The sequence below is a fragment of the Symphalangus syndactylus genome, chromosome 17, assembly GCF_028878055.3.
Source record: "Symphalangus syndactylus isolate Jambi chromosome 17, NHGRI_mSymSyn1-v2.1_pri, whole genome shotgun sequence".
Lineage (NCBI taxonomy): Eukaryota > Metazoa > Chordata > Mammalia > Primates > Hylobatidae > Symphalangus > Symphalangus syndactylus.
Window position 1 is genome coordinate 35,489,258 of NC_072439.2, and position 12,602 is coordinate 35,501,859.

General features: G+C 35.5%; 1 long non-coding RNA gene across 2 annotated transcripts in view; it reads right to left on the reverse strand.

Moving 5' to 3' along the window:
- Positions 1 to 212: 212 nt before the first annotated feature.
- Positions 213 to 12,602, reverse strand: part of LOC134733045 (uncharacterized) — a 132,780-nt gene continuing 120,390 nt past the window's right edge. For both annotated transcript variants that reach the window (XR_010116632.1, XR_010116633.1), the window contains exon 5: positions 213 to 2,832. This is a non-coding gene — a long non-coding RNA (uncharacterized lncRNA). The remainder of the gene's footprint in view (positions 2,833 to 12,602) is intronic.

The window sequence follows — 12,602 nt, forward strand, 5'->3', positions numbered from 1 at the left end:
TTCCTCACCACTATGAAAATTACCTTCACTCCACCTCCATCCCCAGGTCCCCAGGCCCACAAACTTGGAGTTAATCTTTAAACTTCCCCCTAATCTTTGTCATACACAGTTACACCACTACCAAGTCCTCATTCCTCCATCGTAGTATTTCTTAAGAGTTTATTCTTCTTTCTTGGCCCAGTTTCCCTAAGAATTAAAGCCAGAAGTAAAAATTTATGTGATAATACTTTATTGAGGAATGCAGTCCCAGAGAATCCGTGAAACCTGCTTTCATGGGATCCCATTGTTATGCAGTAGCTATTGTTGTTCATCATATCAAATTAAAGCTCTTCCACTTGGCCTTAATTCATCATTTGTACAGCTCCCTCTCCTCACCACTCCCACCCACCACCACACCTCCATCTAATGGCTTTCTAAATGGAATCTCTTCTCTGGTTCAAGTACTCTACTTCCTCTCTTTCATACATGACATCCTCACGCAAAACCTCAGGCCTTCATGCCAAAAATGTTCACCTCCTCTGCAGTAAGTCAATTTCTCTCCTCATAAAAATAATAATAGCTGAGATTTCCTGAATACTTATTATGTGCCATGCATTGTGCTAAGGGTTTTGCATTTGTCATCTCAGTTAACTTAAAAAATCTCTTTGAGGCAGATACTATTTTATGACAGAGTTAACTGGTTTTTGGAAAGACCAGTCATTTTGCTCAAGATTATATAGCTAATAAATTGCCCAGCAATGACTTAAACTATCGTTTGTTTAAACTCCACGTAAAACTTCCTATTTGCAGGGAGACTTCCCTTAACCCAACAGTGACAATGCTACTGCTCTGTGACTCCACAGCAGTTACAAATATAGTTTCGTTTTGCTACTTTGCCACTTTTTACACATTATTAAGTGTTCTTAAGTCTTTTATCGTTGTTGGTGATGGTGGTGGTAGTGTGCGTGTGTGTGTGTGTGTGTGTGTGTGTGTGTGTGTGTGTGTGTGTATCAGAGAGAGAGAGAACTTTCCTAAACTAGACTTTAGAATGGGAGATTCCAGAAGGCAAGGAATGACTTTCATTGATTTATTTTTTAAATATCACTGTCATCTGTCATTGGAGGGCAGAGCTCTGCTCTTTGGCATTGGCAGCAAGGAATACTAGAATGCTCACAAACCAATATTCAGGGGTGACTTTGTACAAAACAATGGTGTGGCCACACATAGGATAATGAACTCAGTTTTAGATTCTTCTCTTTAAGACACATAATAAAGTTAGAGATGGCCCATGGAAGAGGATGAGTGGCTGGCTTATGACAATAGTGATCTTTACGTAAAAAGATAAAATTTGGAGGGTAGGATATAGTGAAAATATTTAAATTCAAGATGGCTATCCTGTGGGTAAATATAGTATTTGCCAATCCTGAAATAATGGAACAAGAGAGGCACATTTTGAAACAAATGAATAAACTGTTTTACATTCAGTTAGCAGACTAATAGAACTCATTACCGTGAAATAATTGCTACAAGCTGAAAATACAAGAATTTCTAAGATGGCTTAGACTTCCTGTTCGAAGATGGCAATGTGAAGATGGCAGTATAAAAATGACATATTCCTTTTCTCCTCTTGTAAGTCGCCAAAAATTAAAAAAATGACAAGGAGAATGAGAAATCTTCAATGAAGCTACAAGAAAGATGGACCAAGAGATAGATAGGCATCAAAAGAAGTAGCCATGAACAGGACTGGGGAGAAGAGAGGATGCACCCAGCTGCAGATGTAAAGAATCAGTATGTACGCTGCTTCTAGGAGCATACCTTCGATACAAAACCAAAATCTCTCACAGCAGGGTGTATAGGCTGGCAGCAAGAGCTTTCCTAGACCGACTTTGCTTCAGAGAAACAAAAGAAGTGGGGCTGAAGGAATTACACAAACAAGCGTTATTTTCAGAAAGCAGTGTGATGGAGGGAGAAGATAAACCTTGCCTCTCGACTAGTCCTGCAGTAACCTATATCCATTGGCTGGGGAAATATAAAGGAACAAATTCATAAATAAACTTGGGATATAAGAAAAATTTCTCTTAGCCCGGAACTCTGAGCTCTCAACCACTCAGTCTTCCTATGAATAGTGATACAGGGAAAACTTATCTCATTCAAAGATGAGTAGTTATAAAGAACAGGCTTCCACAGTAGGTAGCAGGAAAGAATAGAGTTTTTTTTTCTTTAATTTAAAGAAAATCTAAAGGCTATAAAGGTTAGAAATAGCAGGTCCAACAATCTACCAATAGAAGCCCCAGGAGAGAAAAGTGGACGAGAAAATATTTAAAGAAACAAAAAAGAAACACTCTCCAAAATTAAAGACGAAAGGCCTTAGATTGGAAGGGCTCATACAGGGCCAAATAAAACAGATAGCAAAAATGCACAATTAAATACATTATACTGAATTTTAAGAATATCAAAGACAAATAGAGAATTTTAAAAGAGAAAGAGTAGATTACTAATTAAGGAATAAGTATCAAGCTGACATTAGATGTCAATAGAACATAGGATGAAAGAAACAATGGAGTAGAATCTTTAAAGAGTTAGAGGAAAAAGGCCACGCCTTGAGAGGAAAAAGGCTCACGCCTGTAATCCCAGAACTTTGGGAGGCCGAGGTGGGTGGATCACATAAGGTCAGTAGTTCAAGACCAGCCTGGCCAACATGGTGAAACCCTGCCTCTACTAAAAATACAAAAATTAGCAGGGCATGGCGGGTGCCTATAGTCCCAGCTATTCAGGAGGCTGAGGCAGGAGAATCGCTTGAGTCCGGGGAGGCAGAGGTTGCAGTGAACCAAGATCACGCCGATAAAAGTAACCCTGTAAGGAGACATGGAAAGGAGGGGTGATTAAGTATTTTGATAAAGTTTATTGTTTTTTAAAAAGCTAGAATTAAAATAAAAAAGGTATACCTGTGAAACTATAAACTAAAATCCAGACAATATCAACATGATAGAGGAATGAGTTATGGAAAACAAGAGATCCAACAGAATGCTAAAGAACTTGTCCTGTTAGGATCTGAGATAATGCCATACTTAAGAAATAGTAAAGGAGTAAATAACAAGAATATGGCTATTAAGTCAAGGGAAAAACCATAGGGACTTCTAAAAACTCCATCTATCAAATAAGAAGCGGAAAAGGTGAAAAAATAAAAAAGTTTTGGTAAATATTATTTCATCAAATAAGAATTTTTTTCCAGTAAAGAACATGAAGAACGCATAAGTAAAATTAACAGAAAGATGGTAGATTGGAAAAAAAAGTTGTAATATTTAAATTTCATAAAAGACTTTACCTAGACCAGTACTTTGCAAACTTTAGTCTGCATATGAAAAACCTGGGGATCTTGGCCAGGCGCAGTGGCTCACGCCTGTAATCCCAGCACTTTGGGAGGCCGAGACGGGCGGATCACGAGGTCAGGAGATCGACACCATCCTGGCTAACAAGGTGAAACCCCGTCTCTACTAAAAATACAAAAAATTAGCCGGGCGCAGTGGCGGGCGCCTGTGGTCCCAGCTACTCAGGAGGCTAAGGCAGGAGAATGGCGTGAACCCGGGAGGCGGAGCTTACAGTGAGCCGAGGTCGCGCCACCGCACTCCAGCCTGGGTGAAAGAGCGAGACTCCGTCTCAAAAGAAAAAAAAAGAAAAAAGAAAAACCTGGGGATCTTGTTTAAAAGTGGATCTTGAATCAGTAGGTCCAGGACAGGATCCAAGATTATGCATGTCTTATAAGCTCCAGGTACTGCCAATATTGCTGGTCATGAACCATTCTCTGAATAGAAAATACTCGTTTTCTATTATCCTATTACTTCTATTATCCTACTCTATTCTATTATTTCTATTTATTCTCATGTTAATAAATAAGAAAAGATAACAACCCTAATAGACTAATATATAAAGGATGTGAGGAAACTCAAATATGAATAAATGCTCGCCAGTATTCTAAAGTTGCATGTATTGGTAACTTTTATTATTTTTATTGCTCAAAAGTATTCCTTTATATGTACCTACCACCCTTTGTATAATCATTCACCAGCTGATGGATATATGGGTTGTCTCTAGTTTTTAACTACTATGAATAAAGTTGCTATGAACATCCTGTGTACAAGTCTTTGTGGGAACATATGTGTTCATTTATCTTGGGTAAAAACCTAGGAAGCCAATTGCTGGATTTTTACAATAAGTATATGTTTAACTTAACAAGAAACTGCTAAACTATTTTCCAAAGTGATTGTACCATTTTCCATTCCCATCAGAAGTGTATGAGAGTTTCAATTGCTCCATATTTTCATCAACATGTGTTATTGTCAGTCTTTTTATTTTGAGCCATTCTAGTGGTGTGTAGTGGTATCTTAGAGTGATTTTAATTTGCATTTCCCTGATGACTAAAGGTAGTGAGTAACTTTTTATGCATTTATTGAGCATTTGTATATCTTTTTTGTGAAGCCTGTTCACAGCCTCTGTCCATCTTTAAATTAGTTTGCCTTGTTATTGTTGACTTGTAAGAAGAGTTCTTTGTCTGTGCAAAGGACTACGCGTGTCCCTTGTCAGAGACATAAGTATATATAGCTGGGTGTGGCAGGTGGCTGTAATTCCAGCTACTCGGGAGGCTGAACAGGAGAATGGTATATATATGTGTGTATGTGTGTGTGTGTGTGTGTATACACACACACATATATATACACATTTATATATCTACATATATATATGTAGATCTTTTCTCATGGTTTTGTGTTGTCTTTTCCTTTGCTTAAAAGTCTCTTTCAAAGAGCGGAAGTTCTTAATTTCAAAATGAAATTCACACTTTAAAAATTTCATGGATCCTGCTTTTAGTGTCCTATCTCAGAAATTTTTACCTATCCCAATATTGTGAAGATTCCTTCTATGTTTTATTCTAGAAAAGTCTTTGCTCCATCTCAAACTAATTTCTGTCTATGATGTGGGGTAAGGGTCAAAGTTGTTGTTGTGATGGATATCCAGTTGTTCTAGCATAATTTGTTACAATAGTATCCTTTCCTGCATTGAAATACCTTGGCATATTTATCCAAAACTGGCCAACAAAATAATAGAAACAGAGAGTATAATGGTAGTTTCTAGGGGCTGGAGGAGAAGAAAAATGGGAAGTTATTGTTTAATGGGTATAGAGTTTCAGTTTTACAAGATGAAAGCAGTTACGGAGATGGATGATGGAGATGGTTGTAAAACAAACATTATGAATTTATCTAAAACCAATGAATTGTACATTTAAATAGTTATGATGGTAAATTCTATGTTATATGTATTTTACACAATAAAAAATTGGAAAACAATTTTGACTAAATGTATGGCTCTATATTTGGGCTCTCTATTCTATCCCATTATCTATCTTTATGTCAATATCACAGTGTTTTGATTACCACAGCTTTATAGTCAATCTTGAATTCAGGTAAGTCCTCCAACCATTCTTTTTCAAAATTGTTTTGGCTATTCTAGGTCATTTACATTTCCATATGAATTTTAGAACCAGTTTGTAGATATCTACAAAAAATGTCTGCTGGGATTTTTATTGAAATTGCACTGAATCTTTGTAAATTTAGTTTCTTTAATAACCAAATTAGGGAGAATTAACACTTTAACAATACTAAATCTTCCAATTTACAAACACGGTATATCTCTCTTTATTTATATCTTCTTTAATTTCTTCAGCAGTGTTTTGTTGTTTTCAGTGTTCAGGTCCTGCACATACTTTGTCAAATTAATCCTTAAATATTTCATGAATTTTTAGATGTTATTGCAGATAATAGTTTTAAACTTTTTATTTTCTAATTGTTCATAGCTAATATGAGAATACAATTGATTTTTTTCACACGTTGACCTTATATCCTGCAACATATCTAATTTTATTAGTTCTAATAGATTTTGTCTAGATTCCTTTGGATCTTATATATATATGCAATCATGTTACCTGCAAATAAAAACAGTTTTACTTTTTTCTTTTCAGTGTGTATGATTTTTATTTCTTTTTCTTGCCTTAGTTTACAGGCTAGGATCTCCAGCACAACACTGAACAGAACTCGTAGGAATGAGCATATTTGCCTTGTTTTTGATCTTAGGGGGAAATTGTTCACCATTAAATATGATATTAACTGTAGATTTTCTGTAGATGCTCCTTATCAGACTGAGAAAAGTTTTTTTCTATTTCTAGTCTGGAGAATTATTAGTGTTGAATTTTGTCAAGTACTTATTCTGAATTTGCTGAGGTGATCACATGGTGTCTCCATTTTCTTGTTTATATGGTGAAATATATTGATTGATAGTCAAAAGTTAAACTGACTTTGCTGGATTCAATTTGTTAATATTTTATTAAGAATTCTTTTGGAAGTTCTGGCCAGGGCAATCAGGCAGGAGAAAGAAATAAAGGGTATTCAATTAGGAAAAGAGGAAGTCAAATTGTCCCTGTTTGCAGATGACATGACTGTATATCTAGAAAACCCCATCGTCTCAGCCCAAAATCTCCTTAAGCTGATAAGCAACTTCAGCAAAGTCTCAGGATACAAAACCAAAGTGCAAAAATCACAAGCATTCTTATACACCAATAACAGACAAACAGAGAGTCAAATCATGAGTGAACTCCCATTCACAATTGCTTCAAAGAGAATAAAATACCTAAGAATCCAACTTACAAGGGATGTGAAGGACCTCTTCAAGGAGAACTACAAACCACTGCTCAACAAAATAAAAGAGGACACAAACAAGTGGAAGAACCTTCCATGCTCATGGATAGGAAGAATCAATATCACGAAAATGGCCATACTGCCCAAGGTAATTTATAGATTCTATGCCATCCCCATCAAGCTACCAATGACTTTCTTCACAGAATTGGAAAAAACTACTTTAAAGTTCATATGGAACCAAAAAACAGCCCGCATTGCCAGGTCAATCCTAAGCCAAAAGAACAAAGCTGGAGGCATCACACTACCTGACTTCAAACTATACTACAAGGCTACAGTAACCAAAACAGCATGGTACTGGCACCAAAACAGAGATATAGACCAATGGAACAGAACAGAGCCCTCAGAAATAATACCACATATCTACAACTATCTGATCTTTGACAAACCTGACAAAAACAAGCAATGGGGAAAGGATTCCCTATTTAACAAATGGTGCTCAGAAAACTGGCTTGCCATATGTAGAAAGCTGAAACTGGATCCCTTCCTTACACCTTATACAAAAATTAATTCAAGATGGATTAAAGACTTAAATGTTAGACCTAAAACCATAAAAACCCTAGAAGAAAACCTAGGCAATACCATTCAGGACATAGGCACGGGCAAGGACTTCATGTCTAAAACACCAAAAGCAATGGCAACAAAAGCCAAAATTGACAAATGGGATCTAATTAAACTAAAGAGCTTCTGCACAGCAAAAGAAATTACCATCAGAGTGAACAGGCAACCTACAGAATGGGTTGCCTACTCATTTGACATCTACTCATCTGACAAAGGGTAATATCCAGAATCTACAAAGAACCCAAACAAATTTACAAGACAAAAACAACCCCATCAAAAAGTGGGTGAAGGATATGAACAGACACTTCTCAAAAGAAGACATTTATGCAGCCAACACACACATGAAAAAATGCTCATCATCACTGGCCATCAGAGAAATGCAAATCAGAACCACAATGAGATCTCATCTCCCACCAGTTAGAATGGCGATCATTAAAAAGTCAGGAAACAACAGGTGCTGGAGAGGATGTGGAGAAACAGGAATATTTTACACTGTTGGTGGGACTGTAAACAAGTTCAACCATTGTGGAAGACAGTGTGGCGATTCCTCAGGGATCTAGAACTAGAAATACCATCTGACCCAGCCATCCCATTACTGGGTATATACCCAAAGGAATATAAATCATGCTGCTATAAAGACACATGCACACGTATGTTTATTGCAGCACTACTCACAATAGCAAAGACTTGGAACTAACCCAAATGTCCAACATTGATGGACTGGATTAAAAAAATGTGGCACATATACACCATGGAATACTACTATGCAGCCATAAAAAATGATGAGTTCATGTCCTTTGTAGGGACATGGATGAAGCTGGAAACCATCATTCACAGCAAACTATTGCAAGGACAAAAAACCAAACACCACATGTTCTCACTCACAGGTGGGAATTGAACAATGAGAACACTTGGACACAGGAAGGGGAACATTACACACCGGGGCCTGTTGTGGGGTGGGGAGAGGAGGGAAGGATAGCATTAGGAGATATACCTAATGTAAATGATGAGTTAATGGGTGCAGCACACCAACATAGCACATGTATACATATGTAACAAACCTGCACGTTGTGCACATGTACCCTAGAACTTAAAATATAATAAATATATATAGATATAAAGAATTCGTATATCTGTGTTTATGATAGATATTAAACTACATGTTTATTTTCTTATGATGTTTTTGTATGATTTTGATGTCAGGGTAATTTTGGCACCATAAAATGAGTTATAAAGTGTTTCCTCATCTCATATTTTCTGAAATTTGAAGGATTGGTATTATTTCTTCATTCAGTGTCTGATAGAATTCACCAGTGAAGCCATCTTGGTTTGGTGTTTTTCTTCAAGGGAAGGTTTTAAAATTATAAATTCAGTTTTTTCAATAGAGCTAGAGTTGTTCACATTTTTCAACTTATGTGTCAGTTTTGGCAACTTGTGTTTTTCAGAAATTTATCCATTTCATCTAAGTTGTCAAATTTATTAACATAAGGCTGTTCATAATATTTCCTTATTAGCCTTTAAAGTCTGTTGAATCGGCCAAGCACGGTGGCTCACGCTTGTAATCCCAGCACTTTGGGAGGCCAATGAGGGGGGATCACTTGAGGCCAGGAGTTCAAGACCAGCCTGGCCAACATAGTGAAACCCCATCACTACTAAAAATACAAAAACTTAACTGGGCATGGTGGTGTACACCTGCAACCCCAGTTGTTTGGGAGGCTGAGGCATAAGAATTGCTTGAACCTGGGAAGCAGAAGTTGCAGTGAGCAGAGATCGCACCACTGCACTCCAGCCTGGGCGACAGAGCAAGACTCTGTCTCAAAAACTAAATCAATCAATAAAAATAAAATAAAATAAAATAAAGCCTGTTGATCTATGGTATCTCCTTTTTTCATTCCTGATATTTGTAAGCTGTATCTTCTTTGTTTTTTATAATCTTTCTAGCTAGAGGTTTATCAATTTTATTAATTTATTCAATGATACTGCTTTTGATATCATTGACTTTATTATTTTTCTGTTCTTTATTTCAATAATTTCCACTTTAATTTTTATTATTTCATTTTTCTACTTTTGTTTCATTTTGTGCTTCCTTTTATAAGTCTTTAAAATGGAATCTTAGATAATTGATTTGAGATCTTTCTTCTTTTCTAATAAAAACATTTACAGATATAGGTTTCCTTTTAGATACTTCTTTAGCTACATTCATGAATTTTAAAATGTTGTGCTTCATTTTTTAAGAGTCAAAGTATTTTCTATTTTACCTTGTGATTTCTGTTTCATGGACTATTTAGGAATATTACGTTTAATTTTCTAAAATATGGGAATTTTTCAGATATACTTTTGGTTAGGTTTTTAATCTAATTCGGATGTGATCAGAGTATATTCTATATGATGTCATTCTTTTAAATTTAGTAATGCTTGTTTTATGGTCCAGCAAAATGGTTTACCTTGGTGACTGTTCCATATATACTTGAAAATAACATGTATTCTGCAATCACCGCAGGTAATGTTCTATGAAGGACAACTCGGTCAGGTTGGTTAGTTATGTTGTTCGAGCCTTCTAAATCTTTAGTGATATTATGACAACTTGTTCTATCAATTCCTGAGAGAACAGAGTTTAAAATCTATTCTAATTGTGGGTTTGTCTATTTCTGTTTATAGTTTTGGCACTTCTGCTCTATGTATTTTGATGTTCTGTAATTTGTCAACTATTTACTATTATTATTGTTATTTCCTTTTGATCATCTGAACCTTTTATCATTATGAAATGTCCCTCTTTATCTGTCTTACTATTCCATGTACTGAAGTCTCCTTTGCCCAGGATTAATATAGCACCTTTGGCTTTCTTATTATTTATGTTTGCATGCTACCTGTTTTCCCACCCTTTACTTTTAATCTATCTGTCTCTATATTTAAAATGCATTTCCTGTAGACAGCATATTGTTTAATCATGCTTATTTATTCTATTTGACAATTTCTAGCTTTTAATTGGAAGGTTTAAACCATTTATATTTAATGTAATTATAAATATAGTTGACATTAAATCGGGTCATCCCTTGTTTCCTCTTTCCTCTTTTGGATTAGTTGAGTAAGTCTTAGGATTCCTCTCTTGGACTGAATAAGTTTTAGGATAGCTATACTTTTTCATTTGGTTATTTTATTGATTATTTTATGGGATTTATATTACGCAACTTTAACTATCAATGGCTATATTCAAATAATATACCCTTTCACATACACAGTAGGGACAATAGTTTGCTTCCATTTCCTTTGTGCTATTATCGTCATACATTTTACTGCTATGTATGCTATAAACCCCAAAATACATTGTTTTCTCTTTTGTTTTAAATAACCTATCCTTTTTTAAAACTTTTTTTCATTTAAAATTTATTTATTTATTTATTTATTTATTGAGACAGGGTCTCGCTCTGTCACCTAGGCTGGACTGCAGTGGCATAATCTCAGCTCATTGCAACCTTCACCTCCCAGGTTCAAGCAATTCTCCCACCTCAGCCTCCTGAGTAGCTGGGACTATAGGCATGTGCCACCATGTCTGGCTAATTTTTGTATTTTTTGCAGAAACAGGGTTTTGCCATGTTGCCCAGGCTGGTCTCGAACTCCTGGGCACAAAGTGATCTGCCCACCTCCTAAATAGCCTATTAACTTTTAAAGAAAATTTAAAAACAAGAAAAAGTCTTAATATTTACCCATATACTTACCATTTCTGAAACTCTTATAAGTCCAAGTTTCTATTCAATATCATTTTCATTCAACCTAAAAATATTCTTTTAGCATTCAGTATTCATTCGGATTCTGTTTGTGTGGAAACAAGTCTTTATTAACCTTTACTTTGAAAAACATTTTAATTGGACATAGAATTTCAGGTTGGCACATATTTTTCATTCAGTACTTTAAAAATGTTCTTCCAATGTCTCCTGGCTCACATTGATTCTGACAAACCATGTCTAATAATTCTTATATTTGTTCCCTTATATTTAATATATCTTCCCTAGCTACTTTAAAATTTTTCAGCAATTTGATTATGATGTGCCTTGGTGTAGTTGTCTTTATGTTTAGCCAGCTTAGGGTCACTGAGCTTCTTAAATTTATAGGTTTATAGTTTTTATTAAATTGAGGGGAAGCTATCCATTATTCCATCAAAATTTTCTTAATCCTGTTACATAAATGTTAAACTACTTGATATTGTCCCTGTAGTCATTAATGCCTTCTTTTTGTTTTTCAGTATTTTTTCTATTCCTCCGTTTGTATGGTTTCTATGTCTTCAAGCCCATTTATCTTTTCTTCTGTAGTGTCAAATCTGTTATTAAACCCATTCAGTAAATATATATATATACACACCACATATATATTTGCATATATATAGCACTTGTTTAGGATGGAAGGACAAGTTTCATGTCAGTTACTTCTTTGTGACCAGAAGCAGAAGTTCCTTATCTCCTTATTTTTCTTATTTTTATCTTTTTTCTTATCTCCTTATTTTTCTCTTCATATTTCATGTTCTGTAGTTTCATATGTTAGGTTTGGATTTTTTATTTATTTATTTATCTTGCTTGGAATTCACTGGGCTTCTTAGTGACTTTAATCAGTTTAAGAAAATCCTGTCATTATTTCTTCAAACATTGCCTCTGTTCTATTCTTTCTCTTGTTTAATTTTGGAGCCTTAATTATTGGTTGATATGGGTCTTCTCCCTCTATTTTCCATATATCTCAACTCTCTTTGACATTTTCATACTTTCAACACATTGTGCTTCATTCTGGATTTCTTTTGACCTGTCTTCTAATTTACTAATTATCTCTTCAACTGGGTCCAATTTGCTGTTAGAATCATTCTACTTGGTTCTGTTTTAAATCCATTAGATCACTTTTTACATTCCCTGAAACTATTTTCAGGCTTGTTTTTTAACATGTGCCTGACGGGTAGTTTCAATCTCTGGAGTCTTTGTGCATCTATTTCTGCTGCCTGTTGTTTTTGCTGATTCTCACTCATGGTGCCTTCTCTCCCTATGTGCTTATTTGCTCACCGCCTTTGAAGAACTACTTGTGGAGATTTTTGAGGCTTAGGATGAAGAGGTCTTCATTGAGGGAGGATTTGCCTTTGCTTTTGCTAGGTGCCCAAAGGAAATACTAATCTGGAATCATTTAAAATTAAATTCAAGGTTTGAGGTTTTCTTTTACTACCTAGGTGATATAAATTTGGGCTGCAAATCAGGCTGGCTTGGACTTTTTCCTTCTGCTCTGCTCAGCACCAAGGAAACTTTCTTATAGTCCCTTGGAGATGTGGCAGAGGGGGTAGGTTCACTTTTT